The sequence below is a fragment of the Balaenoptera physalus genome, assembly GCF_965194825.1.
Source record: "Balaenoptera physalus genome assembly, chromosome: X".
Lineage (NCBI taxonomy): Eukaryota > Metazoa > Chordata > Mammalia > Artiodactyla > Balaenopteridae > Balaenoptera > Balaenoptera physalus.
Window position 1 is genome coordinate 21,949,070 of NC_138903.1, and position 18,403 is coordinate 21,967,472.

At 42.3% G+C, this 18,403-nt stretch overlaps 1 protein-coding gene, 1 long non-coding RNA gene and 1 pseudogene across 3 annotated transcripts in view; 1 reads left to right on the plus strand and 2 right to left on the minus strand.

Moving 5' to 3' along the window:
* LOC309653016 overlaps positions 1–18,403 on the minus strand; it is a 633,104-nt gene that overhangs the window by 438,754 nt on the left and 175,947 nt on the right. The window lies entirely within an intron of this gene.
* The window catches only part of PCYT1B (phosphate cytidylyltransferase 1B, choline), a 178,489-nt gene that overhangs the window by 145,294 nt on the left and 14,792 nt on the right, over positions 1–18,403 (minus strand). The gene's annotated exons all lie outside the window — the stretch shown is intronic.
* LOC309652713 (ferritin light chain pseudogene) lies at positions 2,898–12,343 on the plus strand (annotated as a pseudogene). Its single transcript has 3 exons — positions 2,898–2,936; positions 5,289–5,369; positions 5,934–12,343. The product of its transcript is annotated as a ferritin light chain pseudogene (transcript).

Genomic DNA, 18,403 nt, shown 5'->3' on the forward strand with positions numbered 1-18,403 from the left:
GAATTGACAAGTTTTAATACTGAAAATTTTCAAATGAGCAAACAGATTCAGAGAGGTTAAGTAACTTGAGCAAGGTCACAGAGTAAGTGGCAGAAGTGTCATTTGAATCCAGGTCTCCTGAATCAAAGTTCAACTCTGTTTTCCACCAAACTACACTGCCTCACTTAGATTTGCTTTGTTAACAAGGTTGCTGAGCTAACTCATGAGTATCTCATCATCCAAAATAACCACTCCACCCCTTTTCTATTGAACTCATGTAACATGAAGCACTCTTCACTTGCATTTGTTCAGTTCATTTCATATCTCTGAAACCACGGACCTGGACTCATTGTAGGTGCTTGAGTTTACTTACGACAGAAAGTCAAACACATGCATTGCCAAATTCACCAGTGAGTCAAGAGTGAGGCTGATACAGGTCCATGACCCATAAAGGCCATTAGGGGAAAAATAATGATTGGACATAAAAAGCAGTCAGTTTCAAAACTTTTTTTTGAAAAACAAAATCAAGAAGATAGAAAGTGCTCTATTTTATTCTTGACATGGATTTTCTTCTTTTACCAGCTTCTAGAATAACCAAAAAAGAACTGACTTTTCCTCATCCATCTGACCAACATTTACCGAGTCTGTTACACACAGTTTTAAGGTGCTGGGGAGCTACTGCACAGACACAACATGACAAAACTACCGCATGAATGAAAATGCCATTCACAAAATGTCACCTTACATCTTATATTTTAAAGAAATAAATATTTGACATAAGTCAGAGAGATGAGCAGGAAGGAGCTTCAGTTCTTAGCACTCAAAGACACCACACCACAATGGTTGTACCTGTGTTTGAGAAGGTCCTAAAAGAGATAAGTTGTTTTTATCAAAATGAGATGTATTTATCTAAATGCTGATGTAAAATCACTTGTAAATATGATATATTTTGTTTTGCTGTAGCAAAACAGATATGATAGCAGCTTTTTTGCATATTTAGCTAGAATAAATCATTCTTATTGACATTAGCAGCTGTGTAGTCAGTAAAGAATTACTGTTGCTATTACTTGGTATTTATAAACACTTTTATTTTCTAAGTGCTTTACAATCACTTATTGTCTAATTAATATCTAATCATCTGTTTACAAGTAATAATCACACATGTAGAGCAGTTTAATCAAAACTTCAAATGCAGCCGCCATCATACTCAAGAATGTTGTGTAAATTTTGGTCCCTCCTTGATGGGATTTGGGTCCAGACATACGGCCAAAACAGATAATACAACAGAAAAAAAAATGAATAAAGATTCCTCACTTGGATTTGAGCATAATTTGGTATCACAGCGTTTGCATGACAAATATATTATCTGAATGTCAGTGGGTAAGAATATAGGTAATTTTCAACACCTAAGTGCTCAATTACACAGACGTATAAAAATTTTAATTTATTTAAGTCACAAAATTGGATGATAGTTTATAATAAGTGTTCAAGGGCAGACACCAATTTAACATTGGAACTGTTAGTCACAATCACCGTTTCAGTGATTTTCATAAAAGAGATCAAATGTAGCAAAGGTGGCTTGGGGACCTTCGAGGTTAATCTAACCAGATTTACATGTAGACCAAGATATGGCCAGTACAAACACCTGCCACTTTTAATTATCCAATGTAAGTGGATGTACTGCTGTCTCCCTTGAGTCTCCCCCAAGTGTTCCATGAAAGGATTTTTTAAGCAGGTAAATGATATGCATACTAATTCAGCTTTTTCCCCTAGGATAAATTTTCCTACAAGTAGAACTGCTGAGTCAGAGGACTTGCATTTTTAAGGCTTTATATACATTTTTTTTGATGCTATTGTCAAATCGTCCTCCAGAATAGTTGACCAAATCGCCACTTCTCCTGATAATCCCCAAGAGCTGTCTTTCTTGGTTATTGATCTGCCATTACCAGTTTTCTTCCTTCTTGCTTTCCCACCAGGCAGTTTCTCAGTACTGCAGCAAATACTGCACGGTCCTGAGGATTGTGCCAGGGGCCTTCTGAACGTGCTACAAATGTGCTTGACTGGCAAGTGAAGAATCAAGACCGTCCGATGCCAGGATAGATACATTCATTTACAAGTGAACTATTATTACAATCCTTGGACTTTATACTAATTGATTTGAATGGCCTGGACTCCAAAGTGAAATCTTCATCTTGCAAAATCTGTACTTGGTATCTTTGAATGCCAAAGAGAGATTTGGTTTAATCTTCTGTATTAGTTTCCTATTGCTGCTGTAACAATTTACCTCAAACGTAGTGGCTTAAAATAACACAAATTTATTATCTTAAAGTTCTGGAGGTCAGAAGTCTGAAAGGGATCTCAGTGGACTAAAGCCAATGTATCAGCAAGACTGCATTTCTTCTGGAGCCTCTAGAGGAGGCTTTTTCCAGCTTCTAGAGCTGCCTGCATTACTTGGCTCACAACCCTCTTCCTTCCATCTCAAAAACAGCAATTGCACCACTCCAGCCTCTGCTTCAGGAGTCATATCTTCTCTAACTCTCCTGCCTGCCTCTTTCTCTTGAAAAGACCCTTGTGATGACACTGGGCCCACCTGAGTAATCCAGGATACTCACTCCCATTGCAAGATCTTGAACCTAATTACATCTGTAAAATCCCTTTTGCCATGTAAAGTAACGTATTTCCCAGGTTCTGGGAATTAGGATGTGGACATATGTGGGGGGGGCATTATTCTGAATACCACACCTTCCTTAGCATGAGCTGGACCTGGTATCTCATCTCCAGATATTCGAACAATACATTCCCTGTAATTTTAATACTTAGTAATTTGTGAAACCCTACTCTGTGTCAAGCACAGGCACTATGCCAGGTTTGCAGAAAAGAATCCGTGATTAGAGAGGTTAAGTAATTTGCCCAAAGTCATGGAGCCGGTCAATGGCAGAGCTGAGTTTCAAACCCAGGTCTGTTGGACTTCAAAGCCCCTGCTCATCATATGTTGCCTCTGCAGCTCATTTCCCATACTCGGCTTGGCTTGCTCTCTTTGGATAGCCTTCTTGTTGAAAGTTTTTCATTTAGTTTGACATTAAATAATACAACCTAGCTAGGTAAAACCTTTTATTAAGCCCCTATAAATCTCATATTTGACTCATTCAGTAGGTGCCAATGGAGGATGTCATCTTGAAACACTCATTCAAGTTGTCTTCACATCCTCTAATAAATCTTCCAAAAAGTAGCATCAGATGGGCTCTTCCTCCATCATACAAGCAGAAGTAGACTCAGGAGGTTATCTTCTCTGTGAGTGAAATGTAAATCTCTGAATAATATCAGGTAGTGCTGGTGAGAATTGATCTTTCCAAAGGCCCCCAAGTATATCAGATATCTTATTCTTGAAAAAAGAGAACCTAACACTTTAGGGGTATAAGTTCATGTCTTAATAAAGTTTCTCATTGTCTCTGCTTCACTCCACAAGGTTCTCAGCCTTGATTGTACATTAGAATCACCTGGCGGTGGTGGGCCTTTCAAACCCCCTGAGCCTACATTCCCACTCTCTAGATATTCTGGCCTAATTGGCCTTGGGAACAGTATCAGAACTTTCACAATTACAAAACCAAAAAAAAGAGTTGAAAACCACTATGGTGAAGCAGATATGGTGAGAGACTTTACTAAGACATGGGCCTTGACCCCAAAGCTATTAGGCTCTCTTTTTTCCAAGAATCTCTATTTTGTTTACATTGAAAGAAATAAGCCCTATTAGTGTATGTGTCCCACGAAGCTGGCTATGTGAAAACCATTATGTCTAAAAGCAATCATTTTAAACCTAGTCTACTTATGTGCCAGATGAGAGGCTATGTTGAATGACTCACTAATGGTGCTTGAGAATAACTATATACAGTCAGTGTGCTTCCACAGAAGGCCATCTTTGCTACAAGAAGAAATTCTCTTGAGTAAGCAACTAAGCAGGCATGGAATAAGCACTTTAAAAGAAAAATAATCCTTTATTTCTGCAAAATAGTCTGGATAACCTCACCACACCATTCAACCATAAGAACTTAACAGGAGCAAAACCATTAGCATTAAACCATGGCAGTCCCTAGCACATATAATACCACCATTGCTCAAAACATTTTTGGAGTAATTCTTTTGAAATTTTCATCGCGGCAGCTTTATAAGGCCACTTATGAAAAGCAATTACATTGGAATTTTTGGATCCAAAGAGGTATTAACCAGATTCATCATTCACCTATCAAACTATCAATCAATAACCCTCAATGATGACTGTGCCCTCTGATGATATCCCGTAAGAACAGAGGGGTGGTCTACTCTGGCAAAAAATTCCTGAAGGGCTAGGGATCTTAAGTGAGGAAGGTGACCCAAAGCTAGGCTCTGAAGTCAATTTTTTTTAACATCTTTATTGGAGTATAATTGCTTTACAATGGTGTGTTAGTTTCTGCTGTATAACAAAGTGAATCAGCTATACGTATACATATATCCCCATATCTCCTCCCTCTTGCATCTCCCTCCCACCCTCCCTATCCCACCCCTCTAGGTGGTCACAAAGCACAGAGCTGGTCTCCCTGTGCTATGCGGCTGCTTCCCACTAGCTATTTTACATTTGGTAGTGAATATATGTCCATGCCACTCTCTCACTTCATCCCAGCTTACCCTTCCCCCTCCCCGTGTCCTCAAGTCCATTCTCTATGTCTGTGTCTTTATTCCTGTCCTACCCTGAAGTCAATTCTTGTAGAGCATATGTCCTCAAACTTTAATGTGCATAAGAATCACCTGGAGAACTTGTTAAACCACAGTTTGCTGGACCCCATTCCCAGAGACTCTAATTCAGTCGGCCTGGGTAGGGCCGGTTAATTTGACATTCCATCAGCTCACAGGTATTGCCTGAGGCCCACACTTTAAGTAACACTGTTGTAGGGTGAAACTGTGAAGATAAAAATACTCATGCGAGGGACTTTCCTGGTGGCACAGTGGTTAAGAATCCGCCTGCCAATGCAGGGGATACGGGCTCGAGCCCTGGTCTGGGAAGATCCCACATGCCGCAGAGCAACTAAGCCTGTGTGCCACAACTACTGAGCCTGTGCTCTAGAGCCCATGAGCCACAGCTACTGAGCCCGTGTGCCACAACTACTGAAGCCCACATGCCTAGAGCCCGTGCACCGAAACAAGATAAGGCACCACAGTGAGAAGCCCGTGCACCACAATGAAGACCCAACACAGCCAAAAATAAGTTAATTAATTTTTTAAAATCATTAAAAAAATACTCATGTGAACATGTAAGTTCTATTATCCTTTTTTAAAAGGATAGAAATTATCGAAAGGACTCAGGAACCAACTTGGAGAGACTCCTGCCAACCAAAGATGAAAAGGGAAGCATCCAAAGGGTAAGAACTGCAATGGATTGAAATCCACCAAATACGTTTAAATCCATGAGTTCCTAATACTACCAAAAAAAAAAAAAATCCCAAACCCAAAACCTCAGTTGTCTGCATTGGAAAATTCAAGGGAACAAATGCATTATTTTGAAAACTGGGAACTGGAGGGAAAGAATTAAGCATGTATCTTACCTTTCCTCTACAAACTGTACCTCTGGGTGACCAAATAGTAAGGAAGGAGAAGTGTATCATTGTAGAATGAGTAATGAAGAAGGTAATGAAAAAAGCAATGACTGAGACTAGCCATATTATTATAATGCCAAGTGAATGACTGGATCTAGACATTAAGCATCAAGAACTGCTAACATGACAAAAAGACAATCCCAAATGTTATATGCTCCTGATAGAGGTACACGCACCACCTATGAAGTAGTTTGCCAAGTAAATAGAACCTGGCTGTGACCACACCTCTTGATCCAAGACCAATTTACGGGAAATACAGAAGGGATAAAGGAGTATGCTAACGGCACAGGGATGCAATCAACAAAATCCAGATTGTGGGACGCTCTATAGGACAAAGCCAGTTTGTACAATCAAAAAACTGAAAGAGGCAGTGCGCTGGGCAGTCCCGCGGCTCCGTCTCCTGCTACGGCGGTGTGTGGACGGAACAGACCCAGGGGCGCCCCTCGTTCCCGCCTCCGACCCCCTCCAACCTGTGTTCCACTCGCAACCTTCGGAACCAGCCGCTCAGCTGTCCTCGGCCACCGGGACCTCCAGCACCATATTTTGAGCTTAACGCCATATTACCGATCCACCACGAGCTCCCAGATTCGTCAGAATGATTCCGCCGAGGTGGAGGCCGCCGTCAACCGCCTGGTCAACATGCACCTGCGGGCCTCGCGCACCTACCTCTCTCTGGGCTCCTGTTTCCACCGCCACGACGCGGCTCTGGAGGGCCTGGGCCGCTTTCTCCGCGAAGTGCCCGAGGGGAAGCGTGAGGGCGCCCAGCGCCTCTTGAAAATGCAGAAACAGCGCGGCAGCCGCGCCCTCTTCCAGGACGTGCAGAAGCGTCTCAGGATGAGCGGGGTGAAACCCAGGACGCTGTGGAAGCCGCCATTATCGTGGAGAAGAACCTGAACCAGGCCCCTGCGGACCTGCACGCCCTGGGCTCTGCCCGCGCAGACCCCCGCCTCTGGGTCTTCCCGGAGAGCCGCCTCCTAGATGAGCAGGTGAAACTCATCCAGAAGATGCGCGATCACCTGACCAACCTCCGCAGGCCGTCTGGTCCCCAGGCGGGGCTGGGCGAGTCCCTCGTCGAAAGGCTCACCCTCCAGCACGACTAGGAGCCTCCGGAGCCCAGCGGCCTTTGAGGAGCCCCTCTGGCGTCAGGGCTCCTGCCTGAAGCCCCTCTCTGCAGCCACTAGGCAGCTTTTTAACCACCCTGGAGCCCTCTCCCAAGCCTTGGACCAAATGGAAACAATAAAGCTTTTTGCAGAAAAAAAAATTGAAAGAAATGATATCTAGAAGACATAGCAATCAATTGAAATATATAGACTATATTATTGGGATCCTAATTCAAAACACTGTAAAAAAATTACAAGGTTTATGAAACAACTAGAAATTTGAACAGTTTCTGGATGCTATAAAAAATCATTAATTTGTTTAGGTATGAAAATGATATTGTGTTCATGTTTTTAAAAACTTTATTTTAGAAATATACACTGAAGTATTTGCAGATGAAATATATCATGTGGGTGTGAGGAGTGGATAGGACTCTAGATGAGTAGTTCTGAACTGGGTGCAATTTTGCCCCCCAAGGTACATTTAGGATGTCTGGAGACATTTTTGGTTGTCGCATCGTGCGGGCGGTGCTCCAGGCATCTAGTGGGTGGAGGCCATGGATGCTGCTAAACATCCTACAGTGCACAGGAACAGCCCTCCACTGTGGGGGAACAGCTCTGCCCTGGCACCCTGATGACCTTGAACCTGTCCATGTAGTTCACACCGGCAAAGACTTGAACTGCAGCTCATCTGAGTGTTGGCAGACTGCCCTGTGATCTTCCTGGAACATGAGAGATGGGAGGCCTGTTAGGAGCCGCTCTGAGCCCATCTCCCACTCCCTCCCTACATCCTCTGAGAGGCTTTCATGAGAGTTTCTAATGCCTTCTTGGTTCTATTGAAGTATGGAGCTTCCTGCCCTGCCCTCCCCACTGTAGAGCTGAAGAGTAGAAAACCAGTTAGTTGCCATTTACAATGGGCTTCTCATCAATGGGAGTTGAGGTCATCTGGCCTCTTTTGTTTCCATGTTGTCCTTTTCGATATGTGGGACAAGGACTACAGGAAACTGGCTACATTTCTTTCACGTCTACGTAAGTAATAAACTGGGGGCTTCCCTGGTGGCGCAGTGGTTCAGAATCCGCCTGCTAATGCAGGAGACATGGGTTTGAACCCTGGCCCGGGAAGATCCCACATGCCTCGGAGCAACTAAGTCTGTGCACCACAACTACCGAGCCTGTGCTCTAGAGCCCGTGAGCCACAACTACTGAGCCCATGTGCCATAACTACTGAAGCCCACGTGCCTAGAACCCCTGCTCCGCAACAAGAGAAGCGACTGCAATGAGAAGCCCGCACACCACAACCAGGGAAAGCCCGTGAGCAGCAACAGACCCAACACAGCCAAAAATTTAAAAATTAAAAATTAAAAATTAAAAAAAAAACTGTCTGAAACCAAAAGCAACTCAATGTACTTTTACCAGTCTAATCAGTCAGACCTTGGCTAGGGTCTTGCCTTGTCTTGTGTGTGGACTGGACACATGTAACAAATAATTATCAAGCCCAAAATGTCCATAATGGCAATGTTGAAAAGCTCTAGATGAAACAATATTGGTCATGAGTTGATCATTGTTGACGCTAGGTGAAGTGTACATGAACAGCACAAATGGGAAGGAACTGTTTTGTCTAATTTTGCATGTGTTTGAATCTCTCCATAATAAAAGTATTTTTTGAAAAGATAAAAATTGGTCACTGCTTTATTAGCTGTCTAGCACTTTAAGTGCCTATACTGAGGCAATGTGTATAAATGCACAAAGTTTGCCGTCAGATTTCTAGCTCCACTGCTAAATTACAAACTGTGTTCTTCAGCAAATTACTCAGCATCTTTCGGCCTCAGTTTCCTCACCAATAAAATAAGGCTATTGACGTCCCTGAGGATTTTGTAGGGAATAAATATGTGTTTAGCTGAGTGCCTTAAATAAATACTTTTATTAGACTTTCTTCCTTTGTTCTTTTTGTCTGCTACTTTTCAATACAGAAACGCAAGGAGCCCTTCTTGTCATCTGCACAAGTAATGTTGATCCAGTCAACTTCTTTTCATATTACTCCCTGGAAAATGTAGATGGCCTGGTACGTTTGGTTCCAAGGGTTTAAAACAGCAAACCCTGGAGGGATCCAGGGAATGAGGGGTGAGAATAAACGTGTGTAATTAACTCAGTAGTTTTCAATCCAGGGTGATTTTGCCCCGCAGGGGATATTTAACAATGTCTAGAGACATTTTTGGTTGTCACAACCTGGGTAGAGGGGTGCTACTGGCATCTACTAGTTAGAGACCAGGGATACTGCTAAATATCCTACTATAGGCACAGGATTGCTCCCCACAATAAAGAATTACCTGGCCCCAAATACCAGTAGTACCAAGGCTGAGAAACCCTGGGCTAATGTGACTAAAACTTCCAGATGAAGCTTTTCCTAGATAATTAACTTTGCCTTTCTTTGTTCTTCTTACCCGACGCATACAGGTTATTAAAGGCATGCTCAGGAGAAATCATTCAAAATGTGATTACTCTATCTCTGTGGCCCTAATTTGTTTTTCATTTCTTTATGAGAAAAAAAAGCTGAGTAGTGTTCTGATTTTATTGCTGTTGAGTTTCAAACAGCAAACTTGAAGCATGCACTGATTACCTTTTTAATTAATACACTGTGAAGGCAGAGCATCACTTTATTAACTAGTGCGAAGGATGTACCATCTCCCAACAGCTTGGTAGTCTTTATTCCCAACTGTTATGCCAATGGGGGAGGATTGGGATGAAGAGGTTTCAGACACTGCTCCCCAAACAGATATATTTCTCTTGTTAAAATTGCCCAGCTAAGGGGGCTTCCCTGGTGGCGCAGTGGTTAAGAATCGCCTGCCAATGCAGGGGACACAGGTTCGATCCCTGGCCTGGGAAGATCCCACATGCCGTGGAGCAACTAAGCCCGTGAGCCGCAACTACTGAGCCCACGTGCCACAACTACTGAAGCCCCCGCACCTAGAGCCTGTGCTCCACAACAAGAGAAGCCACCACAATGAGAAGCCTGCGCACCACAACGAAGAGTAGCCCCCGCTCGCCGCAACCAGGGAAAAGCCCGCGCACAACAACGAAGACCCAATGCAGCCAAAAATAAAATAAATTAAATAAAAATAAATAAATTAAAAAAAAATTGCCCAGCTAGGTTTAGATGACACCTGCCTAGCATGTCATTATTAAATAGAAAACATGATGGGTAATTCCTCTCTCCCCTCCATCCCCTTTCTAAAGTCAGAATACTTGAGGTCAAGACCATAGTACCACAGGCACTGAAGGAAAGAGTCAGGTAAATGGTGGTAACTGTGTATTCAAGTGGCAAACAATGGTAAGGCTATTTCTGTGAGATGTGTTGTGTGTTGGGGTGTGGGGAGAGAAGAGTGGGGTAAAAATGTTTAAGGTAAAAAGTGGGGAAAAATCTGTAAACGTGGTGGAATGGCTTAAGCATCTATGATGTGGTTCGTATTTCTTTATTTCTCCCTCACCCCACCCCATGTGTTCTATGAAAACTGCCCCACCCCACAGCCCAGGGAACTGGCTTAGGATACCCAATTAAGAGAGCCAAGCCATGGCCTACTCAGTGGTTTCTGAGATCCTCAGATTCCCTCTTTCAGGAATTAGAACTAAGAGGTGGAGACTGGGGACTTCCCTGGTGGTCCAGTGGTTAAGACTCCGCACTTCCACTGCAGGGGGTGCAGGTTAATCCCTGGTCTAAGATCCCTCATGCCACGCTGCGCAGCCAAAAAAAAAAAGGTGGAGACTGAATGGGTCAGGAGCTGAGTTGTGGGCAGAGCAGCAGAGTAAGTATGTCCACAGATGACCCTTCCTGACAGCTTCTCAAGCTGCCCTAGTTCCTGTCCTTGCTAAGGTCTGCTTTTCAGCTTTCTGTGGCTTCTAGTAGACAGCCCTTTGCATTCCTCCCTACTGAAAAAGCTAGCTTAGTGGGTGATGTTCCTTACGATCCAACCATCTCTGTCTGAGACAGATGTGTCCACATCACCACCGAGAGATGAGACTAACATGAGAAATGAAGCTGACAGCTGTCTAACAGGGAAAGGCCACTTAACAGTCATTTGCGCTTCATGCCTAGGAGGGTCAAGGGACGACACTAGGCCCCAGAGACCAGCTCCCAGTAAATTCCCTGTCTCAGAAATCCTATAAGCAGTTCTAGATATACCACACTTTTGATACTTTCATATGCAGTCTTATAACTCATTTTGTGTTATTATATTGAATTATTATTTATCTCATCATGTGACCTAATCCTCATTTGTAACCTTGATATCTATCTCTCATTTTGTCAATTAATTCACCAGCCAGACTTGGGAAGATCAGTTCATATCCCAAGGGTCCGTCCACTTTCTCACATCATCCTCAACCCACTCAGACTGACTTCTGCCTCCACCACTCCACTAAAACTGAGTTATGTTTCCATGTGTTTCTTAGATGCACAGAAGGATCTTTTACAGTAGTGGTTCTTGCTTAGGAGAGATTTTGTGCCCCCCCGCCCCAAGGTGGTTTTGCAGTGTCTGCTTTGATTGTCACAAGTTGGAGGGTGCTACTGGCATCTGGTGGGTAGAGACCAGAGGTGCTGCTATACATCCTAGAATGCACAGGAAAACCACACATAACAAAGAATTATCCATCCCCAAACGTCAATAATGCCAAAGTTGAGAAACCTTGTTTTAGGGCAAAGATGGGTCTTTGAGAGATATAGCACAGTTCAAAATGGGCAAAGACTTTGAGTAGATATTTCTCCAAAGAAGATATACAAATGGCTAATGAGCACATTAAAAAATGCTCAACATCATTAGCCAATAGGGAAATGCAAATCAAAACCACAATGAGATACCACTTCACACCCACTAGAATGGCTATAATTTTTTTAATGGAAAATAACAAGTATTGGTGAGTATATGGAGAAATTGGAACCCTCACACATTGCTGGTGGGAATGTAAAATGGTGCAGCCTCTTTGGAAAACAGATTGAAAGTTCCTCAAAAAGTTAAAAGTAGAGTTACCATTTGAACTAGCAATTCCACTTCTAGGTATATACCCAAGAGAATTGAAAACATGTCCACAAAAAAACTTGTACACGAATGTCACAGCAGCATTATTCACAATAACCAAGAAGTGAAAACAACCCAAATGTCCATTGACTGATGAATAGAGAAACAAATGGTTGTATATCCATACACTGGAATATTATTTGGCCACAAACACAGAATGGAGTACCGATACATGCTACAACATGACTGAACCTTGAAAACAGATGCTAATGGGACTTCTCTGGTGGTGCAGTGGTTAAGAATCCACCTGCCAATGCAGGGGACACGGGGTCGATCCCTGGTCTGGGAAGATCCCTGGTCTGGGAAGATCCCACATGCCGTGGAGCAGCTAAGCCCGGGCACCACAACAACTGAGCCTGCCCTCTAGACCCCGTGAGCCACGACTACTAAGCCCATGCGCCACAATTACTGAAGCCCACCCGCCTAGAACCCATGCTCTGCAACAAGAGAAGCCACCACAATGAGAAGCCTGCGCACCACAACGATGAGTAGCTCCTGCTCGCCGCACCTAGAGAAAGCCCACGTGCAGCAACAAAGACCCAACGCAGCCAAAAATAAAATATAATAAAATAAATTTTAAAAAAAGAAAACATATGCTAAGTGAAAGAAGCCAGACACACACAAAAAACCACATACTGTATGATTTCATTTATATGAAATTTCCAGAATAGGTAAATCCATAGGACAGAAAGTAGATGAATGGCTGCCTTGTGCTGGGGGTATTAGGAGGGAACAGAAAGTGACTGCTAATGAGTACGGAATTTCTTTTGGGGAATGATGAAAGTGTTCTAAAATTAAATTGTGTTGATGCTTACATAACCCTGCGAATATACTAAAAAAATTGATGTATATACTTTATTTTTTTAAATTTTACTGGAGTATAGTTGATTTACAATGTTGTGTTAGTTTCAGGTGTACAGCTTAACATATACTTTATTTTTTATTTATTTATTTACTTTAATTTTGCCTGTGTTGGGTCTTTGTTGCTGCGCGCGGGCTTTCTCTAGTTGTGGTGAGTGGGGTCTACTCTTTGTTGCGGTGCGCAGGCTTCTCACTGTGGTGGCTTCTCTTGTTGCGGAGCACAGGCTCTAGGTGCACAGGCTTCAGTAGTTGTGGCATGTGGACTCAGTAGTTCTGGCTCGCGGGCTCTAGAGCACAGGCTCAGTAATTGTGGCGCACGGGCTTAGCTGCTCCGCAGCATGTGGGATCTTCCCAGACCAGGGATCGGCCCCGTGTCCCCTGCATTGGCAGGCGGATTCTTAACCACTGCGCCACCAGGGAAGCCCAACTTATATACTTTAAAATGTGAATTATATCTGTAAAAGAATGTCTCTTTCAATCTGCAGAGTGCCTACTCCGCGGTAGGTGCTCATTAAATAAGGCAGTACACCTGAGGCATGGAAGACAAAAAGATTTCTTTCCTGCTCTGATTACTAATATATTAACATTTTATGCCCAAAAAGTAACAGTAATTATTCTCTTAAATAACCTCCAAGTTAAGCAACCTGCAGAATTAATCAATGCTCTCCATTTCCCCTCAGAGTCCTAAGAGCCCTCTGAACGCTTCAGACTAAGTAGGTAAGCTACTCTTGGGAATGCCTGGATACTTTTGCTCCCACCAGTTGAGTCATAAGTTTTCCAAGAGTTAGCTGAACTTTTCCCCAAATCTGTTTATGCCCATTTTACTTGTGATTGTAACGGTATAATTTAATTAAATGTTATGTAAATTGATAAAATTATGGGAAACAAGAAGTTTTTTTTTTAAAGAAACTAAATTGTTTTAGAAAGAAAAGATACAGTCATGTGACTTTTTAAAATTGCTGTTGAATTAGGTGCAAACAAGAGTACTATAAAAGATAGGGGACAAAATACCCCCAAATCTAGGATTCTATACTCAGAGTATTTTGAAAGTATCTTGAGTTTTCACTTCATTTAGAATTAACAAAATTTGGAAATCAGAGACATTGCATATATGTATGCCTAATGAAAAAGAAAACACAGAACTCTAATCAGTGGACCAATTAAAGGATTGACAAATTATAATATATTTATTTTAAATTTAAATATAATGTTTAATGTATGTATTTATCATTTTTTAAAACAAGTCTCCCTTATAACCATTTTATTTTTCAGTGAATTGACCTACTGGTCTGCATTGTATAGGATAAGAAGAATTCTGTACTCCCTGGTGATTATAACTCTCCGCTACCTTGTATAATGGAGAAAGCCCTACAAAACTCTTATTTTTTTTTTTTTTCAAAACTCTTATTGGACTTCCCTGGTGGCGCAGTGGTTAAGAATCCGCCTGCCAATGCAGGGGACACAGGGTCCTGGTCCGGGAAGGTCCTACATGCTGCGGAGCAACTAAGCCCTTGCTCCACAACTACTGAGCCCATGCGCCACAACTACTGAAGCCCAAGCGCCTAGAACCCGTGCTCCTCAACAAGAGAAGCCACTGCAATGAGAAGCCTCCCTGGTGGTCCAGTGGTTAAGACTCCGCGCTTCCACTGCAGGGGGCACGGATTCGATCTCTGGTCGGGGAACTAAGATCCCGCATGCCACACTCAGCCGAAAAAAAAAAAAGAAAAAGTGTGGTAGTCACATGGAAAAGAATTTATGGGACAGATTTGTGTTCAAGTCTTACCCATCTCTCTTGGAGGCTGATCCAGCTCTGCCCATCTCTGGGGAAGCTAAGGAAGAGTTGTAGAGGGTGAGTCTGCCATCTCTCTAAGCAGGTCCCACCTGGCCTTCAGATATCACAAACCTATAGCAACCCTAGGAGTCTGGCAGGATTTGAGGTGGAGAGCCTTGTAAACAGTGATCACATCTTTGTTGCTGGTGTTAATGATAATATGAATTTAGAGGCTGGAGTCAAATTTTTTTAACATCTTTATTGGAGTATAATTGCTTTACAATGGTGTGTTAGTTTCTGCTTTTGGAGTCAAATTGAAGTTGGTTCACCCAACACTGATCTGTGTCTCAAAGGCTGGGATGAAACTCATTCACTCTCCTAGATGACCTTAGAGATGACCTTAGATGGACAAACTCAGGACTCTCCCTGGGCAAAGAGGATATAGAATAAACAGCGATTTAAATTCCTTTCACTCATTCAACAAACATTTACTAAGCATCTACAGTATGTCAGGTGCCAAGTATCTAAGATGAATGTGATAGTCTTCACTCTCAAAGAATATATAGAGTAAAAAATATATATGTAGGGCAAACTCTTAAAGATTAATTTTTTGTAAATATGATGGTACTGTTAAAAATTCTAATCATACTGGTCTTTGCTTTCAAAAGAGTTATCATTTACATGCTTCTGTACTTTTTATTTCTGTCTTAATGGAATGAGGAAAACAGATTTGAAACAGGCATTTTTCCTTTTTGTCCTGGGCCATTCTTTCCAATACTTTCCTATTTTTAAAATTCCTTTTCTCCTTCTGTGTGTGTGTGTGTGTGTGTGTGTGTGTGTGTGTGAGAGAGAGAGAGAGAGAGAGAGAGAGAGAGAGAAAGAGAGAGAGAGGAAGAAAGAGAGGGAGAGAGAGAGAGGATTTGTAGTTCATGGAAAGACAAAGAGAACTTTTCAAATATCCTAATACCTGGGGTGAGATTGAAATAAAGAGTATGTTTGCACATTATGAGGGCTCATTGTGAGAATGGGGCAAGATTAATTTTATGCCAGTTCTTGTATATTCTTTACTCCATGGTATTTGAGAGTTGGCTCCAAGTCCCTTAGAATAAAGGACAAAAATAAGAGAAACCAGTAAGATTCCTTTTCTCCCCATAGTTCCCAGCACTGGAAAGACCAAGGGAACCCCAGGTTTCACACACTTGCAAGTCCAGCCTCTTATTCCCATCTTTTTGCATGCTAATTGAGCCATTTTTGTGAGCCTGTGAGAGTTCTCAGATGCTTGATGGTCAAGGCTTGCTTTAGAGGACCACAGTGGGTGAGGCTCTACAGTTTAGGCAGAGACATTAGTGTCTTCTAGAGACTTGGATTCAGTTGTATCGGGAATGGAGCATGTGCTCCACCTGTCAATTTTCAGCCTAAGAACAATCAGCAGAGCAGCCTATGGCAGTGATGACACACCTGCTAATTGGTTTCAGAGGACATGTGACCTTGGATCAATCTACCATACAGTTTCCAAAGGAGACAAAGACAGTTGAGTTAGCTGAAGGCTGTGCAAATAAATGCCTGTTCCTGTAATATTAGGATTCATGTGCAGGAATTACAGAGGAATGAGAAGAAAGAGGCCTAATTGCTTTTTGGAACAAAAAGTAAAAATGTAATACCTACTTTCCCTTTAAGTGGCTTTAAAAAATGCTCAGATAGTTGTGGTGGTTTTCTTTTTGGCACATTTGTTAAGTTTTCAAATGGTCCTGACTCTGCCACAGATATTATACAGGAGCTGGCAAAGACTTCATGACAAAGAGATCTCTTTCTAGCCTTTCCTGAACCAGAGATTGGCTCCCACAAGTGGCAGGAAAAAAAATGCTCAGATATCTAAACTTCAGAAATTTGGAGGGTTCTAATTGTTTAATTTCCTCCAAATAAAAACTAAATAGTCAACATACACTTATACTGTTTCTATTAATTTTTCTTTCTTCTCTTATGGCCTACGCACTATAAATTTCCTTTAAAGAACATAAGGAATTGACAAGTCATATTCTTTGAAGCTTACTGCTAAATTGAGGAATTGAGTTTTATTTTTGCTAAAAAAGGCATTGAAGTTTGGTATGATCAAACAAAGCAAGTTATAAGAAACCACCTTAGCTAAAGATTTAGGAATGCAAGTGCCATTCTTCTCTAAAGAAATCGATATTCTCTTCTCTATCCTGTTACCTAGAACCTGTACCTGGCAAATGTGCTCAACATAATATTTAGGGACTGATGGACCTAACCCATGACTGGTGCCGTGGGAAGGCAGCTGTCCCTTCTGAAGGAGCTGGCAGATTTCGTTCCCAAATCCTTGGGCTGGATAGCACTCCCCACCCCCACCCCTTATTTGGACACTGCAGATACAGAATATTCCATCATTGCAGAAAGTTCTATTGGATAATGCTGCTTTAAGCCATAATGTCTCTTTAATTTAATTTATTTTATTTTATTTATTTACTTGGTTGCACCAGGTCTTAGTTGCGGCACGCGGGATCTTCATTGCCACGTGCAGGATCTTTAGTTGCGGCATGCGAACTCTTAGTTGCAGCATGTGGGATCTAGTTCCCTGACCAGGGATCGAACCCAGGTCCCCTGCATTGGGAACACGGAGTCTTAGCCACTGGACCTCCAGGGAAGTCTCCATAATATCTCTTTTAGATACATCTCTTTTAGCACTCCCCATTCCCACCTGAGTGCCCAGAAAACATCTTCCTCACAAACAGGAAGCCCTTATCTCATCATGAAGGCTTTGCAGCAAAGACTGGTAAAGGAAAAAGAAGAAACGAGAGAGTTTTCTTTTTAATCCATGAATTCTTTGTAGAAAATCAGAGTCTACTCCAATGGGTGGCATCCTGAAAGAACTGTCTTTGTCTGCCAATCAACAGATTTTCATGGAACCCGTACTATGTGCCAGCCTCTGTGAGGGGCCCACAGGAGCACTCCTGCCAGGGAGTCCTGGGATATAGTGGAAGAAGCAAGGGCTATGGAACTAGATCTTGAGCTAGTAAAAATTTCAGCATGAGGGACTTCCCTGGTGGACCAGTGGTTAAGAATCTGCCTTCCAATGCAGGGTACGTGGGTTCGATCCCTGGTCAGGGAACTAAGATCCTACATGCCACGGAGCAACTAAGCCTGCAAGCCGCAACTACTGAGCCTGTGTGCTCTAGAGCCCGTGAGTCACAACTAGAGAGAAGCCTGCGAGCTGCAACGAAGAGCCTGCGTGCAGCAACAAAAGATCCCACATGCTGCAACAAAGATCCCATGTGCCTCAACTAAGACCTGACGCAGACAAATAAATAAATAAATAAATATTAATTTAAAAAATCATAGTATAATTAAAAAAAAACTTCTCAGCGTGAAAGTATTTTATGCTACTGACTTACCAAAGGAAGAGAGGAAGGTAAATCAATGGTATAAAATGATTTTACATAGAATTTAGGAATAGCAGAAGGGCTGCTAGAAAGAACTAGGCTAACCACATTATTTCCTACCAGGGCAATTTAGGGGATCCCGGTTTTAATGAATAAATAAAAATGATGTGTAATTATCATATCAATTGCTTACATCTAAGTGAGTGCTTCTGCAGTTATTTGATGGTGCTTAAAAACTTTGGTCTCTGAAGTGTGTTTAATGTCTCCTTGGCTCTTATCTATATTATTAATTTGCAGATCAAAGTTAACTTGGTGCTATGCAAATGAAGAAACTTCACATGAATGAGATTTCACGGTAAAATTTTTTTATAGTAATCTTTTTTTATTTATTTATTTTTATATTTATTTTTGGCTGTGTTGGGTCTTCGTTTCTGTGCGAGGGCTTTCTCTAGTTGCGGCGAGCGGGGGCCACTCCTCATCGCGGTGCGTGGGCCTCTTTACTATCGCGGCCTCTCTTGTTGCAGAGCACAGGCTCCAGATGCGCAGCCTCAGTAGTTGTGGCTCACGGGCCTAGCTGCTACACGGCATGTGGGATCTTCCCAGA